This window comes from Martes martes (assembly GCF_963455335.1).
Source record: "Martes martes genome assembly, chromosome: 8".
NCBI classification, from domain to species: Eukaryota; Metazoa; Chordata; class Mammalia; order Carnivora; family Mustelidae; genus Martes; species Martes martes.
The window spans coordinates 65,834,235-65,846,748 of NC_137895.1; the positions used below are offsets into that span (position 1 = coordinate 65,834,235).

Here is a 12,514-nt window from a genome sequence, read left to right on the forward strand (position 1 = left end):
GCGAGGTAGAATGCCCAAAGAGTATTTCTCAGCTTCTTTTTTGTACCCAGCATACAGGCAATGTGATCAAAGGCCTACCAATCAGGGTTACCCCCATGAGATTTAGAGAAGAAATAAACAACCTAATGAATGAAACTCTGTAAGGGACCCTCTTAACTGGTGAGGGTTGAAGGGAGAGACTTTCGTTTTGGGGTCCAAAAGCTAGAGGCTGTGAGATGCAGCGGTGTTAAGTGGGGAAGGGAAAGCAATGAGTTGGGAGGGGGGCATATGGTGGGTCAGCAGCATCAATGGGATTTCCTCATTAGGTCAGTTCTATATCATGATTTTGGGCTTTCCTTTTGAAAGCTGAGCTTACACGCCTGTTTTTCCCATCCCAATAACCTCTTAATAAATAAACTCCTTTTATGCCTAATCGGTCAGAGTCAACCTCTGTTGTACAAAATTAGGAATTCAATCTGAAGTTAAAAAATACACAGTTTTCAAACAGACCAACAACTTGTCACATATTTATAGGATCTTAATTAGGTTAATCTTAAACTCTCTGCTAAAGGAATGCAATGATAAAAATTAGTTCTTAAGAGGGTAAATTCATGTGAATGTTGCAGCTTTATGTATAAAACTAAGAATTATGGAATCTCATGCATGGAAACTCAGCTGAACCAATCAATAATGAGGAGAATGAATGAAAAACTTCTAGGAAAAGAATATAGGATAATAAATATCTTTAAAAAGAGAAATAAGGTGAAGAGATATACAATGGTACATCAATCCCACAGAAAGAAAAGTAAAATTATGTCTTGTCTATCCATTTAATATTCTTATTTTAAAAAATAAGAAAAGTTGTCTGACAATTTACTCAAAGACTAAGTCAGACATGTGATTCACCCATAATCTAATGGATTTCATTCAAAAATAATGTGATGATAATAAATGATGTATCTGTTTCCTGTGACAGACTCGAGTTCACATGTATTAAATAATTGGACTTCCTCTAAAGAGTGAGCACAATGCTTCCAAAGCAAGACAGGAGCACAGAGAGGTCATGTCAGTGCATATGAATCAGCAATGAACAGAATGTCAAGGAGGTTTTCTCTGTTTTCATATGAGAAGAAAAATACCGCATCTCTTAGAAAATGATTTTTTCATGCTGTTTCCAAGGCACTATTAGTTACAAACCAAATTGTTATTTTTGCTATTTTTTCAAAGGAAAGAACTGATGGCAGAGGAGATACATATGATGGAAAACAACTATATAATAAATCAAGTACTTTAAATGTAACAACTACAAAGTGTCTTTTAGTAATAATACAATCTCCTTTGTACTGAAAGAGGTTTTGATAAAGAAAGGAAGAAAACAGTCATTTTAGAAGTTTCAGTTAAAAAGCAGCACATGAAAAGTAACTCATCTTTTAACAATTTATACATCTGAAAAATAAGTCGAAGAATGGGAAGCAACAGATATTCATAAATATGTAGGATAATATAAAGACCATTAACCTATTATGGAGTAAACCTACGCAACTCTATAATTTCTATGATCCAATTGTTTAAAGTACACAGAGAAAGTCATTATATTTGTAAATGTTTCATAAGATGCTCTTGTAGATATTAGTGCAAGGCCTGGATGGTCATTGTTCAATCCTTGTATCTTTCTTGTAAATGACAGTATTTTCTTCTCTCTACCTAGCAAGATAGAATTAAGAATTGAGAGCCACTAAGAAGTATGAGAGAAGTAAATACAAGGATTATACAGTTTAGCTCCATACTGAAATAGAATCAAATGAAATTAAAAGAAAATATTATCTGTGCCAACATAACTTCAAAATTTAACAAAACTGGTTTTTAAAAAGCTTATGTTGGGATCATGACTCAGTTTTCTTAATTTGCTAAATAAAAAACTTGTTTGCAATAATGACTTGTATATTTGGTTCTATTTTAAAGGACCGAAATAACTCTGACATGTTACTTTTGTTTCATTTTGAAAGGACTGAAATAACTCTGACATGTTACTTTTGTTTCATTTTTTAATTCTTAGAGGAAGTATAATTTAAGGGAGTCTGGCATTAGCCCGTATGTAAGTAGAAATGTGTACTAATTCCAAGAATATACCCATAAGGACTTTGATGAGAACTAAAAAGAATAGGCTAAGGGTTTTAGTTTTAAACACAGTGTTAACATAAACTTTAAATACAGTTAACACTGTGTTTAAAACTAAAAAGATAAAAGATAGAGATAATACTACCTAGAATAGTAAAGTTAGACTGGTTTTCAAAAAGGCAAGACAAACTTATTGTTACCTTATCACTGCTATTATATAAGCTGTGGTGGTTTTAACTTCATAGACCAATTCATGCATGCTTAAAACCTCATTTTAAGACTTTGTCAATCTTTTATCACCACCTAATATTTCCTTAAAAAATCAGGAAAACACAAGTCCTATTTTTTATGTAAAACTAAACCTTAAAACCCTATAGGAATGAAATAATATTTAAAATAATCTAAACCAATAGTCTTTGCTAGGGTACTCAAAAGTTCATGACATGGGCTGCTGGGTGGCTCAGTTGGTTAAGCCTCTGCCTTAGGTTCGGGTCAGGGTCCCGGGGTTCTGGGATCGAGCCCCACATCGGGCTCTCTGATCAGCCGGGAGCCTGCTTCCCCCTCTCCGCCTGTCTCTCTGCCTACTTGTGATCTCTGTCAAATAAATAAGTAAATGAAATCTTAAAAAAAAAAAAAAAAAGTTCACGACAGGTGAAAAATCTACTTAAAAATAAAAAAAATCTATTTAAGAATAAGTTACAAATCGTATGCAATACATAATTGCAATTTCCTAAGTGAGGTGTGTGTGCCTGCACACTCTCCAGGCTTTTCTGCTTTTATTCCTAATTAGTCTGGATGGAGCTGATTCCTCTAATTTATCTAGATGAAGCCTGTACAAGTAGAAAGATGTATTAAAAGCCTGCTAATGGAGAAACTGACAATCCTAGAACAGTGTCTGAAAAATAACGTGTAAAGCAAATTACCTAACCAGACTTCAGTACTGTTACTGGGGAATCTCCCTACATGGTTTGTAGTCAGGCAGAACCAAGGTAAAAATCTTAATTCTCTTTTCTACTGATCTTGGGCGGTTATCAGATATCACTCTCAATTCTCCTTGTCTGTAAAGTGCAGATATTATTTAGGGTTGTTTTGATGATTATGTGAAACAGTGTAAATAAAGCAGCTACCGTGGTATTTTGGACAAACTTGGCACTCATTAATGGTTGTTGTTTTGTATTGTTTTCTGATATAGAACATTTCATGTCAACAACCTAGATTCCATCCAAGTTGAACATTTTTACGTATTCTTTTTATAGTAAGATCATATTAAGATCACCTTTTCTGGGCTTCTACATTATTGAATTCCCACAGTAACTTTTTCTTCAGTTGAACAACCTCAGATCTTTCAAACTCCTTCTCCTAGGTTATATCCTCAATAGCTCACTCTAAGAACTCTGATTTCCATGAAAATACCAATATTTTTTCCTAAATACGGAACTCAAAACTGGGCACGGTTCTACAGTGCCCATAAGAGAAGAAGATAGTAGTAGAATGTGGGCTCCTGTTTTCAGGATCTTTTCTCTATTATTGTGTATCTCATGCCCTTTCAGTTCTCTTAGCTGTGTCGGGGCTGTACCTCTTCACTGGTCCTAACTACTACGGGCTTTGATAATCCTCTTCGGATACTGGCTTTCCCCCAGGCAGCACAATGAAACTGCCAGTATAAAGGAAGTTGACAAGGCTAGTTGGTGTGATGCACAGGAAAGAGTACAGGATGAAGAATAGGAAAATTCAAGTCCTGACGATACTATTTACTAGAAGAAACCTTGGAAGAGTCAACATCTCTACCAACTCTTTAATTTTCTGGTTTGTAAAAGCAGCAGAAGAACCATGCAGTTGATTATAAGAATCAAATAGTATATGTAAAAACCTTTATAAATTTTAGTTGCTAAGTATTCTATTATTATTATTATTATTGATACAAGGGTGTAAGCTCTCGTTATCTCATTTATCTGAGCACAGTCCTGTGCACAGCGCTCAGACTATTAAAGATGTTCAACATTTCTTTAGAGAATGGGAAAAACACTTAGAACAACTTCACAGTACACAACCTAGGACAGAATAGCAAGGGCACACTCGGGGGCATGCTGTGTAGATAACTGGAACGACCAAGATGTTGGCCATTGGGAATACCCCTTTGCCCCTCATTTCTTTCTAAATAGTTAATAGTTATGGCTGGAGCAGCACAGTGAGGGCAACTGGAGACCCTTCATAAATAGCACAGGAATGACTAAATGCTTTTTAAGTTCTAAGATTGGCTGAAGGGTAAATCAACATAAAATTTCCATCCCCACTGCCCCCAATAATCTGAGCTTAATGAAACAAGACATTCTAGAATTGCAACCAAAAGGTATAGCAAGAATTTAGAAATGGACTTTTTAATAAAAATCTTTATAAATTAGCTTATTTCTATAAGGGATTAAATCCTTTGGTTTCTCACATACTATTATCCATACTTTTTTTTTTTTTTTTTACCATATAGCCTAGTCCATATTTTAGTTTCCATCCAATCAAAATAAAGAAAAACCCATCCTTGATCACCCTAGTCTTAAACGATCTCCTGGATTTCTATTGCAATTGTGTCAGCATGGGGTGCCTGGGTGGCTCAGTGGGTTAAAGCCTCTGCCTTCGGCTCAGGTCATGATCCCAGGGTCCTGGGATCGAGCCCCACATTGGGCTCTCTGCTCAGTGGGGAGCCTGCCTCCTCCTCTCTCTCTCTGCCTGCCTCTCTGCCTACTTGTCTGTCAAATAAATAAATAAAATCTTTAAAAAAAATTATGTCAGAATAATGCTTTTTACCTTTATCCAAGCACTCCATATATTATGGTGTTTACTATTGCTTTAAGCTATTATTTTGTCTTTACATAGTTACTTAATATGTCTTTATACTTTCCTTCCAAAACAAGACTTTTAGCTTTTTAAAGAACTTGTTGCTTCTGGTCCTCTACTGCTATTTGATATGATAGATACCACGCAGTGCCATACAGCTAACGAAACAGAAACATGGGTCCCCGTTACCCTCTTGTTCTTAGCTTTTTAACCTGAAATTTTCATTTCTGACCTATTCACAAATTCTTGTCCCTATCCTTTATTGCTGCATCTTGCCCACAGAGCTAGACTGCTGGTTAACAGCTCAGACTTCGGAGCCAGACTATCACTTTCTAGTTTTATGACTTGTGATCATGAAATATTCTAGAGAGTAATGTGCACACATACACATTCATACACACAGACACACAGACACAGACACACACACACACACAGACACACACACACACACACACACACACACACTATCCTTAGACTAGTGCCTGGAATCGTCATTTCAATTTCAAGGTCTTTGAAATTAGTGCTTCCTCTAGGTCTGTCCTCTGGTTTTCCTTCTGGGCCAGTTGCTCATCATTCATATTATGAGGTATCAAGCCATTCTGAGTAAAAGCTTCAGTTGGTATGGCCCATCTCAAAAATGATACCTAACTTACAGACCTTCCATGATAGTATAGCCATTAAGAGTGTCAATTCCGAACTGCCATAATCTATGACTCAAAACTGACACTTTGATTTTGTTGATCTGTCCTTGATTTGAATCAATTCTTACCACCATCTAAATTTTAGGAACTTTAATATAGTGCACCAATGGAGAAAAGTCATCTGAATATTTAAGAAAAAGTTAAAACCTTTCAGTGAAGAATAAAGCAAACTGTCATTGTGATAATTTAAGAAGTGATTGAGTCATTATTCAAATGAATACTTTAAATTACTACACAAACAGATAAACATTTTTAGACACTAAATGACCCCAACACAAGTATTTACACTTACTGTATTTTGATTTAGAAATTTTGTTTTTCTTTAAACAGAATGCTATCCCCCAAACAGCTGAAGGTCACATTAATTACTGTACCCAATTAGTTCTTATGTGTACATACATAAATTGTCATTTGAATTCTAAGTTGGAACATATGTTATTTCCTGAAAGAGAGACAATGGGCTTTGATGTAAGCATTAAGCTGTATCTATAATATCTTTTCAATTACCCCACTGCTGAATAGAAATGATCAATAGTGATCTGCCTCACCAGAAACCACGGTTGTTCATGTGTCAACAAATTTTTTCAAGGTTATGCTTATGCAACTGACTGGCAAAATAAGGAAGGGGATCAAGAAGACTGTTAAAATATAAAGTGGAGAATGGCAATAAATTTTATTTTAAGATATACTGTATGAAGTAAGTTTTCAAAGATTCTAAGATAAAAAAAAAGTAAATAATTTTTTTAGAGCACATCTATATAAGCTAAAACACCTTTTAAAACCTATTCACCTCATTGGTTTCACTAATCCCTTCTGAATTGTTTTTTTATTCTTTAAATTTAGAGAGGACAAATTTATGACCCAGTGAAATATCAACTGGCAAAATGATTTGCACTATTTCCAAATCTAAATGTCTTTTCTATGTATTTGTTATTGTACCATTTGAAATGGATGAAATTTTAAAAATTTGATAGATAAATTTTTTTTGTGGGTTAACCTGAAATACAGGTAGTATGGAGTAGGTTTAATTCCCTTTGGCATCAAAAAATGAAGTATGAATGAAAGGACAAGTACATGTGAGGGATTATTGATTTTAATATGCCTTGGTCAGATAAAAGCATTTTCTTTTATGAGACCTAAACCAAAAGTTATAAGGGCAGATGCTTCTTGCCTAGGCAATATACAGCCTGCCCCAGAATGAGTACTAGTGAGTTAATTAGGCTAATTAATTAGAATAAAAATGAGGCAGAAAGCTGGGGAATGCCAGAAAGTGTCATTTTCCATGCTAATGCACAAATAATGTATAAAAGAACTAGTATGATGCAACTTATTTTTGCCAAGAATTCAAAAACCCTCAAAAGATTTATCAGTTGTCAGGGAAAATGCTATGCATAGTGTTGACAGATTTTAGAGCTGTAGAGACAACAGAGATCAGACGGTGCAACTTCCATATTATTAAGAGGAAAAATGTGAGGCACCATAAGATATTAAATAATTGTCTTGAAATCATGTTTAATTCAAATAACTGTAGAACTGATCACAAAGTTCATTTTGGCCAAATACTACCTTTTTTTTTTTATTAAATTTTTTATTTATTTTCAGCGTAACAGTATTCATTGTTTTTTCACCACACCAAGTGCTCCATGCAATCCGTGCCCTCCCTAATACCCACCACCTGGTTCCCCCAACCCCCCACCCCCTGCCCCTTCAAAACCCTCAGGTTGTTTTTCAGAGTCCATAGTCTCTCATGGTTCACCTCTCCTTCCAATTTCCCTCAACTCCCTTCTCCTCTCCATCTACCCTTGTCCTCTATATTAATTGTTATGCTCCACAAATAAGTGAAATACTACCTTTTAATAATTAGTTTGAGATGCAAATACTCAAGAATATGTAGCAAAACTGGATTGAAAGAGTCTTTTTAAAATCAAGAAATTCTGACAATGCCTTGACCACAAAAACTTTGAAGTGAAGATAACTGCTCCTTAGTTTTCTCTAAAGATCTAAATTAAAAGGATCCTCTAAAGTGAAGATTATTTTCCTGGAGGTGATTTAGAAAACACAGGCCATAATTCTGGTTCTTAAGAGGAAAAAATAATAATCTTTTATTACATTTGGACAAGATTTTATTTTTTAGGAATCACTGCTTGGCTGTGAGTAGTTGTTGCTTGCTGAATATTATTCACACTTCCTCCCTCATAGCAAGCTCATGTGTAACAGTCTTAACTTGTGGGATGGGTTGGAACACTCCATTCTAGTCCAAGGTCCATAGGTCATTATAAACCACAAATTCCTCCTCCCTAGGGAAGTGTCAAGGGATGTGGTCTTTCCTATATCATTTTTCTATAATCTCCTTTAGTCTAAAATACAGTTTATGGCATTCACCACCAGATTTAATATATTATAATAATACTTTACCTGGTAATTAATACTGAGAGAAAAATCTTTCCCAGATTGGCACCTATGGAATTTCAACTGTCTAGTTACAATGAGGCATAATGAAAGAATAAACATTTCAAAGGCCTGATAGGAAGAAATTTTCTCCTCAAGATGATTTTGATGGTCTAGAGCAGGAGTTGATAAGCTTTTCCCTAAAAGGGTCAGATGATAAATATTTTGCATTATATGGTCCTGATAGAATCTCAAACTGGCCTGCTGCTGCATCACGAAACCAGCTAAAAAATTATACATAAGTGAATGGGTATGGCTGCATGTTTCAATAAAACTTCATTTACAAAAACAAGTAGCAAACCAGATTTGAGCCACAGGTTACAGTTTGCAACCTCTTATGTGGAACTGATAATGATTCAAGAGAGTTTGGACCAAAATTTAAATTTTAATAAAATACAGTTATGGCCTTCCCAGTGAAAATCACTATACTTGAAGATACCTAGTTGACTTGCCTTTTGCCTCAGACAAATTAAATATATTTTAAAATCTTTTCAGGTTTTCCTATTTACCTCTTCTTTGGATTGTACAAATTATAATGAAGATTTCTAGATTTATTAAAAAATTAGATAATTTTGGGGGCACCTGTGTGGCTCAGTTGGTTAAGCGTCTGACTCTTGATTTCAGCTCAGGTCATGATCTCAGGGTGGTGAGATGGAGCCCAGCAGGGAGCCTGCTTGAGATCCTCTCACTCCTTCTGCCCCTCCCTGTACACGTGTGTGTGCTCACTCTCTCAAATAAATAAATAAATCTTTTAAAAAAACAGACAACTTTTATCAACTAGGGGAAAATTTATAAGAGTTTGAGGCTACAAAACAGCAGCTTTTCAATTCTATGCTAACTATGAATGCAATATAATAATTATTTTTTCTGGACTTAACAAGATAGATTTTACAGGATTAAAAAAAATCCCTATTACTTAGAATACTTTAAAGAAAGTCATTTTTATCACTGGACAGATCCATTATTAATCCGAATTATTTTCCTGGTTGATCATTTAAAAAGCTCTCCTTGTTTGCATATTTTGATTCCATACTAATTTTTGGTTATTATTATGAATTGGACTAAAAACACAAGTTCTATGTATCCAACTTAGTAAATAATTTAGTATGCAATTTCAGTGTAAATTATAATTCACTTAATTAGTACATGTATAAGTAGCCCCTTTGTCCTATCGAAGATGTTTAGACCAGATGAATAGTATTTATAAAATTTGATGATATCTCTATTGATTTAAGGAAACCTGGTAAGTGGCATTTAAAAGTAAAACATTTTCTCATTATAATTCTAATTCTTGTGTAATTTTAATTCTAATTCTTGGTATAATTGTAATACCTAAAAGGACTGGCTAACTGATTAAAAACTTGTTGACTGCAGACACACAGAAAAAGCAACAATATCCACCATGGTTATATGTGATTCTCCTACGTCTTATACTGCAGGACAAGTTATTTGAAAAGTTAAGCATTTGGATTTTTCATTCTGTGTTTCACTCTCTTTTAAAAGTAAAGACAAAAGGGAAAGATGTAGGGAAAAGAGTCTTCATTTCAGCCTTTTAGAGAATTTGGTAAGGGTAAGATGATGTCAAAGGAAAAATTGTTTAGGACAAAAGACATATAAAGACAGGAACTAACACAACATTAGACTTCTTCCTTCAAAGATTTCTGAAAACTTCAAAAGGGGAAGATTACTTCACAGACTGGAATGTAAGCCCAGTTGGAACTAAGGTCTATAGGGCTTTTGAGGTGTCTAACGCTAAAAATCTCAAGTTGACTCTCTAGTTAAAAAAAGCTGGAGAGGAGAAAGGAAAATTTTTGTTCTGGAAAAGTGTTCTTCTCTGATGCAAACAGAAATCCATCTTACAAAGGAAGAAGTAGAGATGAGTTGCCCTAATTTAGTCTTTTGGAAAGAGACAAGAAGATTATGAATTTGCTAAAAAACTTTTGTTTCTTCTATGACTTTATAAGCTATGAGATATCTTATTTTCTGTGAAAAATTTCCAAGCCCAAAGATATTCATACAAATTAACTTGAAATACTGAAATCCAGTTTTGGAAAGAAGAAGAGTATAGAGAATCTGAATTTTTAAAAAGTTATATAAAAAAGAGATCTAGTAATTAGTTGGTACTCCATTTCAGATATTTTACCCATTTTCTTTTTTTATAGCTTTTCTGTTTGAAGAGATGGAAACATTCAAATATTAAAAGTATTCCACAATGTGTTATAAAAACAACTCCCAAATCCCTAAGTGGAAGTAATAACCTTCCTACTACCATACTGATTAAATCAGTTCTAATCTTCTGTGAATCCAGTAATAAGAATGGAATAAACTTTTAGAATCACATTGTAAACTTCAGAAGAAAGAGAATGCCAAATATTAATCTGAAAAGCACATTTCTCATTAGCAAAGGAGTTTCTGGGTTTTTTTTTTCCTTAATAATGCAGTGAAAATGATAAAAATCATAGCACATATTACTGAGTCCTTATATAAGCTGTTCTATTTTATTATATGTTTATTATTAGGGACAATTCTGTAAGGAGGTATTACATTTATTCCCCTTATCACATATAGGAACAAGCATAAAGAAGTTGAACTTTGGTGCAAATAGAATCAAATGTTCTGATTTTGTTGTTATTTAACGAATGTTTCTACATGTGAGAACTGGTTTATCTAATACAAATGAATACTAATTCTTTAATAGGATTTGTAAGAACACACATATTAAATCGGCAGAGTTCATTGTCAATCCTCTTCAAGAGTTAATTTGCTCACATAGGGACCAGATAACTCCTAGAAAGGCATTTCTTGCTCTCATCTTAAACATTTCTTATGGCAGCCACGTGACCCTTTTTGATGGGAAAGTAATAGAATTTTCAATTTTTTAAGAAAAATCTTCCATTTTGATAAAAAATACTGATCTAAAATAATGTTATGAATGAGTTTGCTTGGTTCTATAATCTCTTGTTCTGATTTAGAGCTCAAGTAAAGATTGGTCATATATTATTAAGAAAACCTGATAGAAAAGGATACACCCACAAGACATCCTGAATTTATCTGAAGTCTGTGTTCTTTCACTACTATAGTTGCTGTAGATATGTGGAAAGCATCTATAATTCCTTTGCTGCATGACTAGTTTTTAAACCAGACTATTGAAAATAAGCATTTTGAGGAGGCATATGGAAATAGCAATTTTCTGGGAATATATTACTTCCTAAAAAGTCAACTATTTTTGGCCCAGAGTTTTCTCTTCAGAAGGTGAGGCACCTATCGGGAATTTATTTGGGTGAAACTGCTTTTAAAAACACCTGGAAAACATGCACAAAAATTTAATCCCATACAAAATGCATCTATGAATGGATAATTCTCCTGGAAAGCTTAATTAGCAATTTTTACTCAGCTGACAAATTCTCCTTTGTTGAAACCTAATGGTAGCTATTGAGGGGGAAGAATGTTCTTTTTATCATATCAAATTTGACTTCAAATTAACGGTGTGGAATTAAGTTGGTGTCATGTGCTTTTACTGTACTCCTAGCCTTATACGTAACTGCTAACTGAAGGGTAATCTTACATTTTCTATTTAGTTTGCCATTTGACCACCAATTGAGTTTAGATATCATGTGTCAGATTTCCTCATACGCACACTGTTTCATGCTTTATATTTTTATTACATATTACATAACACACATGGTAAATGCTAATGTTTATATTACATATTTATACCTAATATTATATTTCATATCATCCTTAAATATATTACTTCTGTAATATATAACATGTTATACCATAGACAAAAGATAAAACACTGTGTATAAGAAAATTTATTCTATAACTTACCATGTTCCATATTAGAATATGTTTATTACAGAGATTACATTAAACATCTTACGTGTTTCTTATCTTGGGTATTACTCAAGACTAAAGATTTGTTGAAAAGACTACAAATTAAGTTTCACCCGCTATTTTCAGCCACTGCTCAAACATACCTTAATAAGACCACACTGCAGTGAAGTGACATTTATTTTGTAAAGCTTCAATATGTATTCTGAATTCTTTGAAGTATATTCTGAATTATGTTACTGAAATGGAACTATGACAGAAGCAGCTTAATTTGCTAACGATGCTGGAAACTACTAGAGCCACCGTAGTTTTTAACATAGAAGGCCTAAAGGGAGGATGTAAATTTCAACAACTAGTGTAAGAAATTAACAAACTTATGGCAAAAAAAAAAAAAAACCCTAAAAATCTAAAACTGCCTATTTTCTTCATGAGATAATTATGCTGGAAATGCTATAGGTCATTTCTAGGAGTCTAGCAAGAAGTTATTCAGTGTTGCTTTTTGTTGACAGATGGAATTTATGTTTAAAGATATCCGAATATATAATTATATCAGAAAAAGAATCTTGGAGATTCTTAAATTAGATGACAAAGGACATTTTAACTAT

General features: G+C 33.8%; 1 protein-coding gene across 4 annotated transcripts in view; it reads right to left on the reverse strand.

Annotated features, from left to right (window-relative positions):
* CCDC91 (coiled-coil domain containing 91) overlaps positions 1–12,514 on the reverse strand; it is a 362,303-nt gene that overhangs the window by 74,371 nt on the left and 275,418 nt on the right. The window lies entirely within an intron of this gene.